Below are 22,268 nucleotides of genomic sequence, written 5' to 3'. Positions count from 1 at the left end.
CTATAGTCTTCAAAGGGATCCGAAATATCTGTTCTCAGATTCCACAGAAATAAGGCTAGAAAAGAGATCGACGAAATACAGATGTAACTCGGTGACATGAATTAACAGAACACTAAGCAGTTTCTCAGAAAGCTTCTTTCCAGATTTCATGAGTATATTTCCCGTTTCACCATAGCCCTCTATGGTCTTCCAAATATCACTTTGCCAATTCCACAAGAACTGTCTTACCGAAAGGCTTCTTGAGGGGAAAGCTGTAACTCTGTGAGATGATTTCACCGAACACAAAGAAGTTTCTCAGAAAGCTTCTTTCTGTTTGTTATCGGAGGACATTTCCTTTGGCCCTATAGTCTTCCAAGGGATCTGAAATATCTGTTCTCAGATTCCACAGAAATAAGGCTAGCCAAGAGATCCACGAAATACAGATGTAACTCTGTGAGATGAATTAACAGAACAGTAAGCAGTTTCTCAGAAAGCTTCTTTCCAGATTTCATCTGAGGATATTTCCTTTTTCACCATAGCCCTCTATGTGCTTCCAAATATCACTTTGCCAATTCCACAAGAACTGTCTTAGCGAAAGGCTTCCTGAGAGGAAAGCTGTAACTCTGTGAGATGATTTCACAGAACACAAAGAAGTTTCTCAGAAAGCTTCTTTCTCTTTGTTATCGGAGGATATTTCCTTTGGCCCTATAGTCTTCAAAGGGATCCGAAATATCTGTTCTCTGATTCCACAGAAATAAGGGTAGCAAAGAGATCCACGAAATACAGATGTAACTCTGTGAGATGAATTAATAGAACACTAAGCAGTTTCTCAGAAAGCTTCTTTCCAGATTTCATCTGAGGATATTTCCTTTTTCACCATAGCCCTCTATGAGCTTCCAAATATCACTTTGCCAATTCCACAAGAACTGTCTTAGCGAAAGGCTTCTTGAGGGGAAAGCTGTAACACTGTGAGATGATTTCTCAGAACACAAAGAAGTTACTCAGAAAGCTTCTTTCTCTTTGAACTCGGAGGATATTTCCTTTGGCCCTATAGTCTTCCAAGGTATCCGAAATATCTGCTCTCTGATTCCACAGAAATAAGGCTGGCAGAGAGATCCACGAAATACAGATGTAACTCTGTGAGATGAATTAACAGAACACTAAGCAGTTTCTCAGAAAGCTTCTTTCCAGATTTCATCTGAGGATATTTCCTTTTTCACCATAGCCCTCAATGGGCTTCCAAATATCACTGCCAATTCCAGAAGAACTGTCTTAGCGAAAGTCTTCTTGAGGAGAAAGCTGTAACTCTGTGAGATGATTTCACAGAACACAGAACACAAAGGAGTTCCTCAGAAAGCTTCTTTCTGTTTGTTATCGGAGGATATTTCCTTTGGCCCTATAGTCTTCAAAGGGATCCGAAATATCTGTTCTCAGATTCCACAGAAATAAGGCTAGCAAAGAGATCCACGAAATACAGATGTAACTCTGTGAGATGAATTAACAGAACAGTAAGCCATTTCTCGGAAAGCTTCTTTCCAGATTTCATCTGAGGATATTTCCTTTTTCACCATAGCCCTCTATGGGCTTCCACATATCACTTTGCCAATTCCACAAGAACTGTCTTAGCGAAAGGCTTCTTGAGGGGAAAGCTGTAACTCTGTGAGATGATTTCACAGAACACAAAGAAGTTTCACAGAAAGCTTCTTTCTCCTTGTTATCGGAGGATATTCCTTTGGCCCTATAGTCTTCAAAGGGATCCGAATTATCTCTTCTCAGATTCCACAGAAATAAGGCTAGCAAAGAGATCCACGAAATACAGATGTAACTCTGTGAGATGAATTAACAGAACACTCAGCAGTTTCTCAGAAAGCTTCTTTCCAGATTTCATCTGAGGATATTTCCTTTTTCACCATAACCCTCTATGGGCTTCCAAATATCACTTTGCCAATTCCACAAGAAATGTCTTAGCGAAAGGCTTCTTGAGGGGAAAGCTGTAACTCTGTGAGATGATTTCACAGAACACAAAGAAGTTTCTCAGAAAGCTTCTTTCTCTTTGTTATCGGAGGATATTTCCTTTGGCCCTATAGTCTTCAAAGGGATCCGAAATATCTGTTCTCAGATTCCACAGAAATAAGGCTAGAAAAGAGATCCACGAAATACAGATGTAACTCGGTGAGATGAATTAACAGAACACTAAGCAGTTTCTCAGAAAGCTTCTTTCCAGATTTCATGAGTATATTTCCCGTTTCACCATAGCCCTCTATGGTCTTCCAAATATCACTTTGCCAATTCCACAAGAACTGTCCTACCGAAAGGCTTCTTGAGGGGAAAGCTGTAACTCTGTGAGATGATTTCACAGAACACAAAGGTGTTTCTCAGAAAGCTTCTTTCTGTTTGTTAACGGAGGATATTTCCTTTGGCCCTATAGTCTTCAAAGGGATCCGAAATATCTGTTCTCAGATTCCACAGAAATAAGGCTAGCAAAGAGATCCACGAAATACAGATGTAACTCTGTGAGATGAAGTAACAGAACACTAAGCAGTTTCTCAGAAAGCTTCTTTCCAGATTTCATCTGAGGATATTTCCTTTTTCACCATAGCCCTCTATGGGCTTCCAAATATCACATTGCCAATTACACAAGAACTGCCTTAGCGAAAGGCTTCTTGAGGGGAAAGCTGTAACTCTGTGAGATGATTTCACAGAACACAAAGAAGTTTCTCAGAAAGCTTCTTTCTCTTTGAACTCGGAGGATATTTCCTTTGGCCCTATAGTCTTCCAAGGGATCCGAAATATCTGCTCTCTGATTCCACAGAAATAAGGCTAGCAAAGAGATCCACGAAATACAGATGTAACTCTGTGAGATGAATTAACAGAACACTAAGCAGTTTTTCAGAAAGCTTCTTTCCAGATTTCATCTGAGGATATTTCCTTTTTCACCATAGCCCTCAATGGGCTTCCAAATATCACTTTGCCAATTCCAGAAGAACTGTCTTAGCGAAAGTCTTCTTGAGGAGAAAGCTGTAACTCTGTGAGATGATTTCACAGAACACAAAGGAGTTAATCAGAAAGCTTCTTTCTGTTTGTTATCGGAGGATATTTCCTTTGGCCCTATAGTCTTCAAAGGGATCCGAAATATCTGTTCTCAGATTCCACAGAAATAAGGCTAGCAAAGAGATCCACGAAATACAGATGTAACTCTGTGAGATGAATTAACAGAACACTAAGCAGTTTCTCAGAAAGCTTCTTTCCAGATTTCATCTGAGGATATTTCCTTTTTCACCATAGCCCTCAATGGGCTTCCAAATATCACTGCCAATTCCAGAAGAACTGTCTTAGCGAAAGTCTTCTTGAGGAGAAAGCTGTAACTCTGTGAGATGATTTCACAGAACACAGAACACAAAGGAGTTCCTCAGAAAGCTTCTTTCTGTTTGTTATCGGAGGATATTTCCTTTGGCCCTATAGTCTTCAAAGGGATCCGAAATATCTGTTCTCAGATTCCACAGAAATAAGGCTAGCAAAGAGATCCACGAAATACAGATGTAACTCTGTGAGATGAATTAACAGAACAGTAAGCCATTTCTCGGAAAGCTTCTTTCCAGATTTCATCTGAGGATATTTCCTTTTTCACCATAGCCCTCTATGGGCTTCCACATATCACTTTGCCAATTCCACAAGAACTGTCTTAGCGAAAGGCTTCTTGAGGGGAAAGCTGTAACTCTGTGAGATGATTTCACAGAACACAAAGAAGTTTCACAGAAAGCTTCTTTCTCCTTGTTATCGGAGGATATTCCTTTGGCCCTATAGTCTTCAAAGGGATCCGAATTATCTCTTCTCAGATTCCACAGAAATAAGGCTAGCAAAGAGATCCACGAAATACAGATGTAACTCTGTGAGATGAATTAACAGAACACTCAGCAGTTTCTCAGAAAGCTTCTTTCCAGATTTCATCTGAGGATATTTCCTTTTTCACCATAACCCTCTATGGGCTTCCAAATATCACTTTGCCAATTCCACAAGAAATGTCTTAGCGAAAGGCTTCTTGAGGGGAAAGCTGTAACTCTGTGAGATGATTTCACAGAACACAAAGAAGTTTCTCAGAAAGCTTCTTTCTCTTTGTTATCGGAGGATATTTCCTTTGGCCCTATAGTCTTCAAAGGGATCCGAAATATCTGTTCTCAGATTCCACAGAAATAAGGCTAGAAAAGAGATCCACGAAATACAGATGTAACTCGGTGAGATGAATTAACAGAACACTAAGCAGTTTCTCAGAAAGCTTCTTTCCAGATTTCATGAGTATATTTCCCGTTTCACCATAGCCCTCTATGGTCTTCCAAATATCACTTTGCCAATTCCACAAGAACTGTCCTACCGAAAGGCTTCTTGAGGGGAAAGCTGTAACTCTGTGAGATGATTTCACAGAACACAAAGGTGTTTCTCAGAAAGCTTCTTTCTGTTTGTTAACGGAGGATATTTCCTTTGGCCCTATAGTCTTCAAAGGGATCCGAAATATCTGTTCTCAGATTCCACAGAAATAAGGCTAGCAAAGAGATCCACGAAATACAGATGTAACTCTGTGAGATGAAGTAACAGAACACTAAGCAGTTTCTCAGAAAGCTTCTTTCCAGATTTCATCTGAGGATATTTCCTTTTTCACCATAGCCCTCTATGGGCTTCCAAATATCACATTGCCAATTACACAAGAACTGCCTTAGCGAAAGGCTTCTTGAGGGGAAAGCTGTAACTCTGTGAGATGATTTCACAGAACACAAAGAAGTTTCTCAGAAAGCTTCTTTCTCTTTGAACTCGGAGGATATTTCCTTTGGCCCTATAGTCTTCCAAGGGATCCGAAATATCTGCTCTCTGATTCCACAGAAATAAGGCTAGCAAAGAGATCCACGAAATACAGATGTAACTCTGTGAGATGAATTAACAGAACACTAAGCAGTTTTTCAGAAAGCTTCTTTCCAGATTTCATCTGAGGATATTTCCTTTTTCACCATAGCCCTCAATGGGCTTCCAAATATCACTTTGCCAATTCCAGAAGAACTGTCTTAGCGAAAGTCTTCTTGAGGAGAAAGCTGTAACTCTGTGAGATGATTTCACAGAACACAAAGGAGTTAATCAGAAAGCTTCTTTCTGTTTGTTATCGGAGGATATTTCCTTTGGCCCTATAGTCTTCAAAGGGATCCGAAATATCTGTTCTCAGATTCCACAGAAATAAGGCTAGCAAAGAGATCCACGAAATACAGATGTAACTCTGTGAGATGAATTAACAGAACACTAAGCAGTTTCTCAGAAAGCTTCTTTCCAGATTTCATCTGAGGATATTTCCTTTTTCACCATAGCCCTCTATGGGCTTCCAAATATCACTTTGCCAATTCCACAAGAAATGTCTTCGCGAAAGGCTTCTTGAGGGGAAAGCTGTAACTCTGTGAGATGATTTCACAGAACACAAAGAAGTTTCTCAGAAAGCTTCTTTCTCTTTGTTATCGGAGGATATTTCCTTTGGCCCTATAGTCTTCAAAGGGATCCGAAATATCTGTTCTCAGATTCCACAGAAATAAGGCTGTAAAGAGATCTACGCAATACCGATGTAACTCTGTGAGATGAATTAACAGAACACTAAGCAGTTTCTCTGAGAGCTTCTTTCCAGATTTCATCTGAGGGTATTTCCTTTTTCACCATAGCCCTCTATGGGCTTCCAAATATCACTTTGCCAATTCCACAAGAACTGTCTTAGCGAAAGGCTTCTTGAGAGGAAAGCTGTAACTCTGTGAGATGATTTCACAGAACACAAAGAAGTTTCTCAGAAAGCTTCTTTCTCTTTGTTATCGGAGGATATTTCCTTTGGCCCTATATTCTTCCAAGGGATCCGAAATATCTGTTCTCTGATTCCACAGAAATAAGGGTAGCAAAGAGATCCACGAAATACAGATGTAACTCTGTGAGATGAATTAAGAGAACACTAAGAAGTTTCTCAGAAAGCTTCTTTCCAGATTTCATCTGAGGATATTTCCTTTTTCACCATAGCCCTCTATGGGCTTCCAAATATCACTTTGCCAATTCCACAAGAACTGTCTTAGCGAAAGGCTTCTTGAGGGGAAAGCTGTAACACTGTGAGATAATTTCACAGAACACAAAGAAGTTCCTCAGAAAGCTTCTTTCTCTTTGTTATCGGAGGATATTTACTATGACCCTATAGTCTTCAAAGGGAAACGAAATATCTGCTCTCAGATTCCACAGAAATAAGGCTAGCAAAGAGATCCACGAAATACAGATGTAACTCTGTGAGATGAATTAACAGAACACTCAGCAGTTTCTCAGAAAGCTTCTTTCCAGATTTCATCTGAGGATATTTCCTTTTTCACCATAACCCTCTATGGGCTTCCAAATATCACTTTGCCAATTCCACAAGAAATGTCTTAGCGAAAGGCTTCTTGAGGGGAAAGCTGTAACTCTGTGAGATGATTTCACAGAACACAAAGAAGTTTCTCAGAAAGCTTCTTTCTCTTTGTTATCGGAGGATATTTCCTTTGGCCCTATAGTCTTCAAAGGGATCCGAAATATCTGTTCTCAGATTCCACAGAAATAAGGCTAGAAAAGAGATCCACGAAATACAGATGTAACTCGGTGAGATGAATTAACAGAACACTAAGCAGTTTCTCAGAAAGCTTCTTTCCAGATTTCATGAGGATATTTCCCGTTTCACCATAGCCCTCTATGGTCTTCCAAATATCACTTTGCCAATTCCACAAGAACTGTCCTACCGAAAGGCTTCTTGAGGGGAAAGCTGTAACTCTGTGAGATGATTTCACAGAACACAAAGGTGTTTCTCAGAAAGCTTCTTTCTGTTTGTTAACGGAGGATATTTCCTTTGGCCCTATAGTCTTCAAAGGGATCCGAAATATCTGTTCTCAGATTCCACAGAAATAAGGCTAGCAAAGAGATCCACGAAATACAGATGTAACTCTGTGAGATGAAGTAACAGAACACTAAGCAGTTTCTCAGAAAGCTTCTTTCCAGATTTCATCTGAGGATATTTCCTTTTTCACCATAGCCCTCTATGGGCTTCCAAATATCACATTGCCAATTACACAAGAACTGCCTTAGCGAAAGGCTTCTTGAGGGGAAAGCTGTAACTCTGTGAGATGATTTCACAGAACACAAAGAAGTTTCTCAGAAAGCTTCTTTCTCTTTGAACTCGGAGGATATTTCCTTTGGCCCTATAGTCTTCCAAGGGATCCGAAATATCTGCTCTCTGATTCCACAGAAATAAGGCTAGCAAAGAGATCCACGAAATACAGATGTAACTCTGTGAGATGAATTAACAGAACACTAAGCAGTTTTTCAGAAAGCTTCTTTCCAGATTTCATCTGAGGATATTTCCTTTTTCACCATAGCCCTCAATGGGCTTCCAAATATCACTTTGCCAATTCCAGAAGAACTGTCTTAGCGAAAGTCTTCTTGAGGAGAAAGCTGTAACTCTGTGAGATGATTTCACAGAACACAAAGGAGTTAATCAGAAAGCTTCTTTCTGTTTGTTATCGGAGGATATTTCCTTTGGCCCTATAGTCTTCAAAGGGATCCGAAATATCTGTTCTCAGATTCCACAGAAATAAGGCTAGCAAAGAGATCCACGAAATATAGATGTAACTCTGTGAGATGAATTAACAGAACACTAAGCAGTTTCTCAGAAAGCTTCTTTCCAGATTTCATCTGAGGATATTTCCTTTTTCACCATAGCCCTCAATGGGCTTCCAAATATCACTTTGCCAATTCCACAAGAAATGTCTTCGCGAAAGGCTTCTTGAGGGGAAAGCTGTAACTCTGTGAGATGATTTCACAGAACACAAAGAAGTTTCTCAGAAAGCTTCTTTCTCTTTGTTATCGGAGGATATTTCCTTTGGCCCTATAGTCTTCAAAGGGATCCGAAATATCTGTTCTCAGATTCCACAGAAATAAGGCTGTAAAGAGATCTACGCAATACCGATGTAACTCTGTGAGATGAATTAACAGAACACTAAGCAGTTTCTCAGAGAGCTTCTTTCCAGATTTCATCTGAGGGTATTTCCTTTTTCACCATAGCCCTCTATGGGCTTCCAAATATCACTTTGCCAATTCCAGAAGAACTGTCTTATCGAAAGTCTTCTTGAGGAGAAAGCTGTAACTCTGTGAGATGATTTCACAGAACACAAAGGAGTTAATCAGAAAGCTTCTTTCTGTTTGTTATCGGAGGATATTTCCTTTGGCCCTATAGTCTTCAAAGGGATCCGAAATATCTGTTCTCAGATTCCACAGAAATAAGGCTAGCAAAGAGATCCACGAAATACAGATGGAACTCTGTGAGATGAATTAACAGAACACTACGCAGTTTCTCAGAAAGCTTCTTTCCAGATTTCATCTGAGGATATTTCCTTTTTCACCATAGCCCTCAATGGGCTTCCAAATATCACTTTGCCAATTCCACAAGAAATGTCTTCGCGAAAGGCTTCTTGAGGGGAAAGCTGTAACTCTGTGAGATGATTTCACAGAACACAAAGAAGTTTCTCAGAAAGCTTCTTTCTCTTTGTTATCGGAGGATATTTCCTTTGGCCCTATAGTCTTCAAAGGGAAACGAAATATCTGCTCTCAGATTCCACAGAAATAAGGCTAGCAAAGAGATCCACGAAATACAGATGTAACTCTGTGAGATGAATTAACAGAACACTAAGCAGTTTCTCAGAAAGCTCTTTCCAGATTTCATCTGAGGATATTTCCTTTTTCACCATAGCCCTCAAAGGGCTTCCAAATATCACTTTGCCAATTCCAGAAGAACTGTCTTAGCGAAAGTCTTCTTGAGGAGAAAGCTGTAACTCTGTGAGATGATTTCACAGAACACAAAGGTGTTCCTCAGAAAGCTTCTTTCTGTTTGTTATCGGAGGATATTTCCTTTGGCCCTATAGTCTTCAAAGGGATCCTAAATATCTGATCTCAGATTCCACAGAAATAAGGCTAGCAAAGAGATCCACGAAATACAGATGGAACTCTGTGAGATGAAGTAACAGAACACTAAGCAGTTTCTCAGAAAGCTTCTTTCCAGATTTCATCTGAGGATATTTCCTTTTTCACCATAGCCCTCTATGGGCTTCCAAATATCACATTGCCAATTACACAAGAACTGCCTTAGCGAAAGGCTTCTTGAGGGGAAAGCTGTAACTCTGTGAGATGATTTCACAGAACACAAAGAAGTTTCTCAGAAAGCTTCTTTCTCTTTGAACTCGGAGGATATTTCCTTTGGCCCTATAGTCTTCCAAGGGATCCGAAATATCTGCTCTCAGATTCCACAGAAATAAGGCTAGCAAAGATATCCACGAAATACAGATTTATCTCTGTGAGATGAATTAACAGAACACTAAGCAGTTTCTCAGAAAGCTTCTTTCCGGATTTCATCTGAGGATATTTCCTTTTTCACCGTAGACCTCTATGGGCTTCCAAATATCACTTTGCGAATTCCACAAGAACTGTCTTAGCAAAAGGCTTCTTGAGGGGAAAGCTGTAACTCTGTGAGATGATTTCACAGAACACAAAGAAGTTCCTCAGAAAGCTTCTTTCTCTTTGTTATCGGAGGAGATTTCCTTTGGCCCTATAGTCTTCAAAGGGATCCGAAATATCTGTTCTCAGATTCCACAGAAATAAGGCTGTAAAGAGATCTACGAAATACAGATGTAACTCTGTGAGATGAATTAACAGAACACTAAGCAGTTTCTCGGAGAGCTTCTTTCCAGATTTCATCTGAGGGTATTTCCTTTTTCACCACAGCGCCCTATGGGCTTCCAAATATCACTTTGCCAATTCCACAAGAACTGTCTTAGCGAAAGGCTTCTTGAGAGGAAAGCTGTAACTCTGTGAGATGATTTCACAGAACACAAAGAAGTTTCTCAGAAAGCTTCTTTCTCTTTGTTATCGGAGGATATTTCCTTTGGCCCTATAGTCTTCAAAGGGATCCGAAATATCTGTTCTCTGATTCCACAGAAATAAGGCTAGCAAAGAGATCCACGAAATACAGATGTAACTCTGTGAGATGAATTAATAGAACACTAAGCAGTTTCTCAGAAAGCTTCTTTCCAGATTTCATCTGAGGATATTTCCTTTTTCACCATAGCCCTCTATGGGCTTCCAAATATCACTTTGCCAATTCCAGAAGAACTGTCTTAGCGAAAGGCTTCTTGAGGGGAAAGCTGTAACACTGTGAGATGATTTCTCAGAACACAAAGAAGTTACTCAGAAAGCTTCTTTCTCTTTGTTATCGGAGGATATTTACTTTGGCCCTATAGTCTTCAAAGGGAAACGAAATATCTGCTCTCAGATTCCACAGAAATAAGGCTAGCAAAGAGATCCACGAAATACAGATGTAACTCTTTGAGATGAATTAACAGAACACTAAGCAGTTTCTCATAAAGCTCTTTCCAGATTTCATCTGAGGATATTTCCTTTTTCACCATAGTCCTCAAAGGGCTTCCAAATATCACTTTGCCAATTCCAGAAGAACTGTCTTACCGAAAGTCTTCTTGCGGAGAAAGCTGTAACTCTGTGAGATGATTTCACAGAATACAAAGGTGTTCCTCAGAAAGCTTCTTTCTGTTTGTTATCGGAGGATATTTCCTTTGGCCCTATAGTCTTCAAAGGGATCCGAAATATCTGTTCTCAGATTCCACAGAAATAAGGCTAGCAAAGAGATCCACGAAATACAGATGGAACTCTGTGAGATTAATTAACAGAACACTAAGCAGTTTCTCAGAAAGCTTCTTTCCAGATTTCATCTGAGGATATCTCCTTTTTCACCATAGCCCTCTATGGGATTCCAAATATCACATTGCCAATTACACAAGAACTGCCTTAGCGAAAGGCTTCTTGAGGGGAAATCTGTAACTCTGTGAGATGATTTCACAGAACACAAAGAAGTTTCTCAGAAAGCTTCTTTCTCTTTGAACTCGGAGGATATTTCCTTTGGCCCTATAGTCTTCCAAGGGATCCGAAATATCTGCTCTCTGATTCCACAGAAATAAGGCTAGCAAAGAGATCCACGAAATACAGATGTAACTCTGTGAGATGAATTAACAGAACACTAAGCAGTTTCTCAGAAAGCTTCTTTCCAGATTTCATCTGAGGATATTTCCTTTTTCACCATAGTCCTCTATGGGCTTCCCAATATCACTTTGCCAATTCCAGAACAACTGTCTTAGCGAAAGGCTTCTTAAGGGGAAAGCTGTAACTCTGTGAGATGATTTCACAGAACACAAAGAAGTTCCTCAGAAAGCTTCTTTGTCTTTGTTATCGGAGGATATTTCCTTTGGCCCTATAGTCTTCAAATGGAACCGAAATATCTGCTCTCAGATTCTACAGATATAAGGCTAGCAAAGAGATCCACGAAATACAGATGTAACTCTATGAGATGAATTAACAGAACACCAAGCAGTTCCTCAGAAAGCTTCTTTCCAGATTTCATGAGGATATTTCCTTTTTCACCATAGCCCTCTAAGGGCTTCCAATTATCACTTTGCGAATTCCACAAGAACTGTCTTAGCGAAAGGCTTCTTGAGGGGAAAGCTGTAACTCTGTGAGATGATTTCACAGAACACAAAGAGGTTTCTCAGAAAGCTTCTTTGTCTTTGTTATCGGAGGATATTTCCTTTGGCCCTATAGTCTTCAAATGGAACCGAAATATCTGCTCTCAGATTCCACAGAAATAAGGCTAGCAAGGAGATCCACGAAATACAGATTTAACTCTTTGAGATGAATTAACAGAACACTAAGCAGTTTCTCAGAAAGCTTCTTTCCAGATTTCATCTGAGGATATTTCCTTTTTCACCATAGACCTCTATGGGCTTCCAAATATCCCTTTGCGAATTCCACAAGAACTGTCTTAGCGAAAGGCTTCTTGAGGGGAAAGCTGTAACTCCGTGAGATGATTTCACAGAACACAAAGAAGTTTCTCAGAAAGCTTCTTTCTCTTTGTTATCTGAGGACATTTCCTTTGGCCCTTTAGCCTTCCAAGGGATCCGAAATATCTGCTCTCAGATTGCACAGAAATAAGGCTAGCAAAGAGATCCACGAAATACAGATGTAACTCTGTGAGATGAATTAACAGAACACTAAGCAGTTTCTCAGAAAGCTTCTTTCCAGATTTCATCTGAGGATATTTCCTTTTTCACCATAGACCTCTATGGGCTTCCAAATATCACTTTGCGAATTCCACAAGAACTGTCTTAGCGAAAGGCTTCTTGAGGGGAAAGCTGTAACTCCGTGAGATGATTTCACAGAACACAAAGAAGTTCCTCAGAAAGCTTCTTTCTCTTTGTTATCGGAGGATATTTCCTTTGTTCCTATAGTCTTCAAAGGGATTCGAAATATCTGTTCTCAGATTCCACAGAAATAAGGCTAGCAAAGAGATCCACGAAATACAGATGTAACTCTGTGAGATGAATTAACAGAACACTAAGCAGTTTCTCAGAAAGTTTCTTTCCAGATTTCATGAGGATATTTCCTTTTTCACCTTAGCCCTCTATGGGCTTCCAAATATCACTTTGCCAATTCCACAAGAACTGTCTTAGCGAAAGGCTTCTTGAGGGGAAAGCTGTAACTCTGTGAGATGATTTCACAGAACACAAAGAAGTTTCTCAGAAAGCTTCTTTCTCTTTGTTATCGGAGGATATTTCCTTTGGCCCTATAGTCTTCCAACTTATCCGAAATATCTGTTCTCAGATTCCACAGAAATAAGGCTAGCAAAGAGATCCACGAAATACAGATGTAACTCTGTGAGATGAATTAACAGAACACTAAGCAGTTTATCAGAAAGCTTCTTTCCGGATTTCATCTGAGGATATTTCCTTTTTCACCAAAGACCTCTATGGGCTTCCAAATACCGCTTTGCGAATTCCACAAGAACTGTCTTAGCGAAAGGCTTCTTGAGGGGAAAGCTGTAACTTTGTGAGATGATTTCACAGAACACAAAGAAGTTCCTCAGAAAGCTTCTTTCTCTTTGTTATCGGAGGATATTTCCTTTGTCCCTATAGTCTTCAAAGGGATTCGAAATATCTGTTCTCAGATTCCCCAGAAATAAGGCTAGCAAAGAGATCCACGAAATACAGATGTAACTCTGTGAGATGAATTAACAGAACACTAATTAGTTTCTCAGAAAGCTTCTTTCCAGATTTCATGAGGATATTTCCTTTTTCAGCATAGCCCTCTATGGGCTTCCAAATATCACTTTGCCAATTCCACAAGAACTGTCTTAGCGAAAGGCTTCTTGAGGGGAAAGCTGTAACTCTGTGAGATGATTTCACAGAACACAAAGAAGTTTCTCAGAAAGCTTCTTTCTCTTTGTTATCGGAGGATATTTCCTCTGGCCCTTTAGCCTTCCAAGGGATCCGAAATATCTGCTCTCAGATTGCACAGAAATAAGGCTAGCAAAGAGATCCACGAAATACAGATGTAACTCTGTGAGTTGAATTAACAGAACACTAAGCAGTTTCTCAGAAAGCTTCTTTCCAGATTTCATCTGAGGATACTTCCTTTTTCACCATAGCCCTCTATGGGCTTCCAAATATCACTTTGCGAATTCCACAAGAACTGTCTTAGCGAAAGGCTTCTTGAGTGGAAAGCTGTAACTCTGTGAGATGATTTCACAGAACACAAAGAAGTTCCTCAGAAAGCTTCTTTCTCTTTGTTATCGGAGGATATTTCCTTTGTCCCTATAGCCTTCAAAGGGATTGGAAATATCTGTTCTCAGATTCCACAGAAATAAGGCTAGCAAAGAGATCCACGAAATACAGATGTAACTCTGTGAGATGAATTAACAGAACACTAATCAGTTTCTCAGAAAGCTTCTTTCCAGATTTCATGACGATGTTTCCTTTTTCTCCATAGCCCTCTATGGGCTTCCAAATATCACTTTGCCAATTCCACAAGATCTGTCTTAGCGAAAGGCTTCTTGAGGGGAAAGCTGTAACTCTGTGAGATGATTTCACAGAACAGAAAGAAGTTTCTCAGAAAGCTTTCTCTTTGTTATCGGAGGACATTTCCTTTGGCCCTATAGTCTTCTAACTTATCCGAAATATCTGTTCTCAGATTCCACAGAAATAAGGCAAGAAAAGAGATCCACGAAATACAGATGTAACTCGGTGAGATGAATTAACAGAACACTAAGCAGTTTCTCAGAAAGCTTCTTTCCAGATTTCATGAGGATATTTCCCTTTTCACCATAGCCCTCTATGGGCTTCCAAATATCACTTTGTCAATTCCACAAGAACTGTCTTAGCGAAAGGCTTCTTGAGGGGAAAGCTGTAACTCTGTGAGATGATTTCACAGAACACAAAGGAGTTAATCAGAAAGCTTCTTTCTGTTTGTTATCGGAGGATATTTCCTTTGGCCCTATAGTCTTCAAAGGGATCCGAAATATCTGTTCTCAGATTCCACAGAAATAAGGCTAGCAAAGAGATCCACGAAATACAGATGGAACTCTGTGAGATGAATTAACAGAACACTACGCAGTTTCTCAGAAAGCTTCTTTCCAGATTTCATCTGAGGATATTTCCTTTTTCACCATAGCCCTCAATGGGCTTCCAAATATCACTTTGCCAATTCCACAAGAAATGTCTTCGCGAAAGGCTTCTTGAGGGGAAAGCTGTAACTCTGTGAGATGATTTCACAGAACACAAAGAAGTTTCTCAGAAAGCTTCTTTCTCTTTGTTATCGGAGGATATTTCCTTTGGCCCTATAGTCTTCAAAGGGAAACGAAATATCTGCTCTCAGATTCCACAGAAATAAGGCTAGCAAAGAGATCCACGAAATACAGATGTAACTCTGTGAGATGAATTAACAGAACACTAAGCAGTTTCTCAGAAAGCTCTTTCCAGATTTCATCTGAGGATATTTCCTTTTTCACCATAGCCCTCAAAGGGCTTCCAAATATCACTTTGCCAATTCCAGAAGAACTGTCTTAGCGAAAGTCTTCTTGAGGAGAAAGCTGTAACTCTGTGAGATGATTTCACAGAACACAAAGGTGTTCCTCAGAAAGCTTCATTCTCTTTGTTATCGGAGGATTTTTCTTTTGGCCCTATAGTCTTCCAAGGGATCCGAAATATCTGTTCTCAGATTCCACAGAAATAAGGCTAGCAAAGAGATCCCCGAAATACAGATGTAACTCTGTGAGATGAATTAACAGAACACTAAGCAGTTTCTCAGAAAGCTTCTTTCCAGATTTCATCTGAGGATATTTCCTTTTTCACCGTAGCCCTCAATGGGCTTCCAAATATCACTTTGCCAATTCCACAAGAACTGTCTTAGCGAAAGGCTTCTTGAGGGGAAAGCCGTAACTCTGTGAGATGATTTCACAGAACACAAAGAAGTTCCTCAGAAAGCTTCTTTCTCTTTGTTATCGAAGGATATTTCCTTTGGACCTATAGTCTTCCAAGGGATCCGAAATATCTGTTCTCAGATTCCACAGAAATAAGGCTAGCAAAGAGATCCACGAAATACAGATGTAACTCTGTGAGATGAATTAACAGAACACTAAGCAGTTTCTCAGAAAGCTTCTTTCCAGATTTCATCTGAGGATATTTCCTTTTTTACCATAGCCCTCAATGGGCTTCCAAATATCACTTTGCCAATTCCACAAGAAATGTCTTCGCGAAAGGCTTCTTGAGGGGAAAGCTGTAACTCTGTGAGATGATTTCACAGAACACAAAGAAGTTCCTCAGAAAGTTTCTTTCTCTTTGTTATCGGAGGATATTTCCTTTGGTCCTCTAGTCTTCCAAGGGATCTGAAATATCTGTTCTCAGATTCCACAGAAATAAGGCTAGCAAAGAGATCCCCGAAATACAGATGTAACTCTGTGAGATGAATTAACAGAACAGTAAGCAGTTTCTCAGAAAGCTTCTTTCCAGATTTCATCTGAGGATATTTCCTTTTTCACCATAGCCATCTATGGGCTTCCAAATATCACTTTGCCAATTCCACAAGAACTGTCTTAGAGAAAGGCTTCTTGAGGGGAAAGCTGTAACTCTGTGAGATTATTTCACAGAACACAAAGAAGTTCCTCAGAAAGCTTCTTTCTCTTTGTTATCAGAGGATATTTCCTTTGTCCCTATAGTCTTCAAATGGAACCGAAATATCTGCTCTCAGATTCCACAGAAATAAGTCTAGCAAAGAGATCCACAAAATACAGATTTAGCTCTGTGAGATGAATTAACAGAACACTAAGCAGTTTCTCAGAAAGCTTCTTTCCAGATTTCATCTGAGGATATTTCCTTTTTCATCACAGCCCTCTATGGGCTTCCAAATATCATTTTGCGAATTCCACAAGAACTGTCTTAGCGAAAGGCTTCTTGAGGGGAAAGCTGTAACTCTGTGAGATGATTTCACGGAACACAAAGAAGTTCCTCAGAAAGCTTCTTTCTCTTTGTTATCGGAGTACATTTCCTTTGGCCCTATAGTCTTCCAACTTATCCGAAATATCTGTTCTCAGATTCCACAGAAATAAGGCTAGCAAACAGATCCACGAAATACAGATGTAACTCTGTGAGATGAATTAACAGAACACTAAGCAGTTTCTCAGAAAGCTTTTTCCAGATTTCATGAGGATATTTCCTTTTTCACCATAGCCCTCTATGGGCTTCCAAATATCACTTTGCCAATTCCACAAGAACTGTCTTAGCGAAAGGCTTCTTGAGGGGAAAGCTGTAACTCTGTGAGATGATTTCACAGAACACAAAGAAGTTTCTCAGAAAGCTTCTTTCTCTTTGTTATCGGAGGACATTTCCTTTGGCCCTATAGTCTTCCAACTTATCCGAAATATCTGTTCTCAGATTCCACAGAAATAAGGCTAGCAAAGAGATCCACGAAATACAGATGTAACTCTGTGAGATGAATTAACAGAACACTAAGCCATTTCTCGGAAAGCTTCTTTCCAGATTTCATCTGAGGATATTTCCTTTTTCACCATAGCCCTCTATGGGCTTCCAAATATCACATTGCCAATTCCACAAGAACTGTATTAGCGAAAGGCTTCTGGAGGGGAAAGCTGTAACACTGAGAGATGATTTCACAGAACACAAAGAAGTTCCTCAGAAAGCTTCTTTCTCTTTGTTATCGGAGGATATTTCCTTTGGCCCTAAAATCTTCAAAGGGATCTGAAATATCTGTTCTCAGATTCCGCAGAAATAAGGTTAGCAAAGAGATCCACGAAATACAGATGTAACTCTGTGACATGAATTAACAGAACACTAAGCAGTTTCTCAGAAAGATTCTTTCCAGATTTCATCTGAGGATATTTCCATTTTCACCATAGCCCTCTATGGGCTTCCAAATATCACTTTGCTAATTCCACAACAACTGTCTTAGCGAAAGGCTTCTTGAGGGCAAAGCTGTAACTCTGTGAGATGATTTCACAGACACAAAGAAGTTTCTCAGAAAGCTTCTTTCTCTTTGTTATCGGAGGATATTTCCTTTGCCCCTATAGTCTTCCAAGGGATCCGAAATATCTGTTCTCAGATTCCACAGAAATAAGGCTAGCAAAGAGATCCACGAAATACAGATGTAACTCTGTGAGATGAATTAACAGAACACTAAGCAGTTTCTCAGAAAGCTTCTTTCCATATTTCATGAGGATATTTCCTTTTTCACCATAGCCCTCTATGGGCTTCCAAATATCTCTTTGCCAATTCCACAAGAACTGATTAGCGAAAGGCTTCTTGAGTGGAAAGCTGTAACTCTGTGAGATGATTTCACAGAACACAAAGAAGTTCCTCAGAAAGCTTCTTTCCCTTTGTTATCAGAGGATATTACCTTTGGCCCTATAGTCTTCCAAGGGATCCGAAATATCTGTTCTCAGATTCCACAGAAATAAGGCTAGCAAAGAGATCCACGAAACACAGATGTAACTCTGTGAGATGAATTAACAGAACACTAAGCACTTTCTCAGAAAGCTTCTTGCCAGATTTCATCTGAGGATATTTCCCTTTCACCAATCCCCTCTATGGGCTTCCAAATATCACTTTGCCAATTCCACAAGAACTGTCTTAGCGAAAGGCTTCTTGAGGGGAAAGCTGTAACTCTGTGAGATGATTTCACCGAACACAAAGAAGTTTCTCAGAAAGCTTCCTTCTCTTTGTTATCGGAGGATATTTCCTTTGTCCCTATAGTCTTCAAAGGGATTCGAAACATCTGTTCTCAGATACCACAGAAATAAGGCTAGCAAAGAGATCCACGAAATACAGATGTAACTCTGTGCGATGAATTAACAGAACACTAAGCAGTTTCTCAGAAAGCTTCTTTCCAGATTTCATGAGGATATTTCCTTTTTCACCATAGCCCTCTATGGGCTTCCAAATATCACTTTGCCAATTCCACAAGAACTGTCTTAGCGAAAGGCTTCTTGAGGGGAAAGCTGTAACTCTGTGAGATGATTTCACAGAACACAAAGAAGTTTCTCAGAAAGCTTCTTTCTCTTTGTTATCGGAGGACATTTCCTTTGGCCCTATAGTCTTCCAAGTTATCCGAAATATCTGCTCTCAGATTCCACAGAAAGAAGGCTAGCAAAGAGATCCACGAAATACAGATGTAACTCTGTGAAATGAATTAACAGAACACTAAGCAGTTTCTCAGAAAGCTTCTTTCCAGATATCATGAGGATATTTCCTTTTTCACCATAGCCCTCTAAGGGCTTCCAAATATCACTTTGCCAATTCCACAAGAACTGTCTTAGCGAAAGGCTTCTTGAGGGGAAATCTGTAACTCTCTGAGATGATTTCACAGAACACAAAGAAGTTCCTCAGAAAGCTTCTTTCTCTTTGTTATCGGAGGATATTTCCTTTGGCCCTGTAGTCTTCAAAGGGATCCGAAATATCTGTTCTCAGATTCCACAGAAATAAGGCTAGCAAAGAGATCTACGAAATACCGATGTAACTCTGTGAGATGAATTAACAGAACACTAAGCAGTTTCTCAGAAAGCTTCTTTGCAGATTTCATCTGAGGATATTTCCTTTTTCACCATAGCCCTCTATGGGCTTCCAAATATCACTTTGCCAATTCCACAAGAACTGTCTTAGCGAAAGGCTTCTTGAGGGCAAAGCTGTAACTCTGTGAGATGATTTCACAGAACACAAAGAAGTTCCTCAGAAAGCTTCTTTCTCTTTGTTATCGGAGGATATTTCCTTTGGCCCTATTGCCTTCAAAGGGATCCGAAATATCTGTTCTCAGATTCCACAGAAATAAGGCTAGCAAAGAGATCCACGAAATACAGATGTAACTCTATGAGATGAATTAACAGAACACTAAGCAGTTTCTCAGAAAGCTTCTTTCCAGATTTCATGAGGATATTTCCTTTTTCACCATAGCCCTCTATGGGATTCCAAATATCACTTTGCCAATTCCATAAGAACTCTCTTAGCGAAAGGCTTCTTGAGGGGAAAGCTGTAACTCTGTGAGATGATTTCACAGAACACAAAGAAGTTCCTCAAAAAGCTTCTTTCTCTTTATTATCAGAGGATATTACCTTTGACCCTATAGTCTTCCAAGGGATCCGAAATATCTGTTCTCAGATTCCACAGAAATAAGGCTAGCAAAGAGATCCACGAAATACAGATGTAACTCTGTGAGATGAATTAACAGAACACTAAGCAGTTTCTCAGAAAGCTTCTTTCCAGATTTCATCTGAGGATATTTCCATTTTCACCATAGCCCTCTATGGGCTTCCAAATATCTCTTTGCCAATTCCACAAGAACTGTCTTAGTGAAAGGCTTCTTGAGGGGAAAGCTGTAACTCTGTGAGATGATTTCACAGAACACAAAGAAGTTTCTCAGAAAGCTTCTTTCTCTTTGTTATCGGAGGATATTTCCTTTGGCCCTATAGTCTTCCAAGGGATCCGAAATATCTGTTCTCAGATTCCAGAGAAATAAAGCTAGCAAAGAGATCCACGAAATAACGATGTAATTCTGTGAGATGAATTAACAGAACACTAAGCAGTTTCTCAGAAAGCTTCTTTCCAGATTTCATCTGAGGATATTTCCTTTTTCACCATAGCCCTCAATGGGTTTCCAAATATCACTTTGTCAATTCCAGAAGAACTGTCTTACCAAAAGGCTTCTTGAGGGGAAAACTGTAACTCTGTGAGATCATTTCACAGAACACAAAGGAGTTCCTCAGAAAGCTTCTTTCTGTTTGTTATCGGAGAATATTTCCTTTGCTCCTATAATCTTCAAAGGGATCCGAAATATCTGTTCTCAGATTCCACAGAAATAAGGCCAGCAAAGAGATCCACCAAATGCAGCTGTAACTCTGTGAGATGAATTAACAGAACACTAAGCAGTTTCTCAGAAAACTTCTTTCCAGATTTCATGTGAGGATATTTCCTTTTTCACCATAGCCCTCTATGGGCTTCCAAATATCACATTGCCAATTCCACAAGAAGTGCCTTAGCGAAAGGCTTCTTGAGGGGAAAGCTGTAACTCTGTGAGATGATTTCACAGAACACAAAGAAGTTTCTCAGAAAGCTTCTTTCTCTTTGTTATCGGAGGATATTTCCTTTGGCCCTGTAGTCTTCAAAGGGATCCGAAATATCTGTTCTCTGATTCCACAGAAATAAGGCTAGCAAAGGGATCCACGAAATAGAGATGTAACTCTGTGAGATGAATTAACAGAACACTAAGCCATTTCTCAGAAAGCTTCTTTCCAGATTTCATCTGAGGATGTTTCCTTTTTCACCATAGCCCTCCATGGGCTTCCAAATATCACTTTGCCAATTAAACAAGAACTGTCTTAGCGAAAGGCTTCTTGAGGGGAAAGCTGTAACTCGGTGAGATGATTTCACAGAACACAAAGAAGTTTCTCAGAAAGCTTCTTTCTCTTTGTTATCGGAGGATATTTCCTTTGTCCCTATAGTCTTCAAAGGGATCCGAAATATCTGTTCTCAGATTCCACAGAAATAAGGGTAGCAAAGAGATCTACGAAATACCGATGTAACTCTGTGAGACGAATTAACAGAACACTAAGCAGTTTCTCGGAGAGCTTCTTTCCAGATTTCATCTGAGGATATTTCCTTTTTTACAATAGCCGTCTATGGGCTTCCAAATATCACTTTGCCAATTCCACAAGAACTGTCTTAGCGAAAGACTTCTTGAGGGGAAAGCTGTAACTCTGTGAGATGATTTCACAGAACACAAAGAAGTTCATCAGAAAGCTTCTTTCTCTTTGTTATCGGAGGATATTTCCTTTGGTCCTATAGTCTTCCAAGGGATCTGAAATATCTGTTCTCAGATTCCACAGAAATAAGGCTAGCAAAGAGATCCACGAAATACAGATGTAACTCTGTGAGATGAATTAACAGAACACTAAGCAGTTTCTCAGAAAGCTTCTTTCCAGATTTCATGTGAGGATATTTCCTTTTTCACCATAGCCCTCTATGGGCTTCCAAATATCACTTTGCCAATTTCACAAGAACTGTCTTAGCGAAAGGCTTCTTGAGGGGAAAGCTGTAACTCTGTGAGATGATTTCACAGAACACAAAGAAGTTCCTCAGAATGATTCTTTCTCTTTGTTATCGGAGGATATTTCCTTTGACCCTATAATCTTCAAAGGGATCAGAAATATCTGTTCTCAGATTCCACAGAAATAAGGCTAGCAAAGAGATCCACGAAACACAGATGTAACTCTGTGACATGAATTAACAGAACACTAAGCAGTTTCTCAGAAAGATTCTTTCCAGATTTCATCTGAGGATATTTCCTTTTTCACCATAGCCCTCTATGGGCTTCCAAATATCACTTTGCCAATTCCACAAGAACTGTCTTAGCGAAAGGCTTCTTGAAGGGAAAGCTGTAACTCTCTCAGATGATTTCACAGAACACAAAGAAGTTCCTCAGAAAGCTTCTTTCTCTTTGTTATCGGAGGATATTTCCTTTGGCCCTAAAATCTTCAAAGGGTGCTGAAATATCTGTTCTCAGATTCCACAGAAATAAGGTTAGCAAAGAGATCCACGAAATACAGATGTAACTCTGTGACATGAATTAACAGAACACTAAGCAGTTTCTCACAAAGATTCTTTCCAGATTTCATCTGAGGATATTTCCATTTTCACCATACCCCTTATGGGCTTCCAAATATCACTTTGCCAATTCCACAAGAACTGTCTTAGCGAAAGGCTTCTTAAGGGGAAAGCTGTAACTCTGTGAGGTGATTTCACAAAACACAAAGAAGTTTCTCAGAAAGCTTCTTTCTCTTTGTTATCGGAGGATATTTCCTTTGGCCCTATAGT

The sequence above is a fragment of the Macaca fascicularis genome, chromosome 13 (assembly GCF_037993035.2).
Source record: "Macaca fascicularis isolate 582-1 chromosome 13, T2T-MFA8v1.1".
Taxonomy (NCBI): domain Eukaryota; kingdom Metazoa; phylum Chordata; class Mammalia; order Primates; family Cercopithecidae; genus Macaca; species Macaca fascicularis.
The sequence above is the reverse complement of the archived record's forward strand: the minus strand, read 5'-3'. Positions refer to the sequence as shown.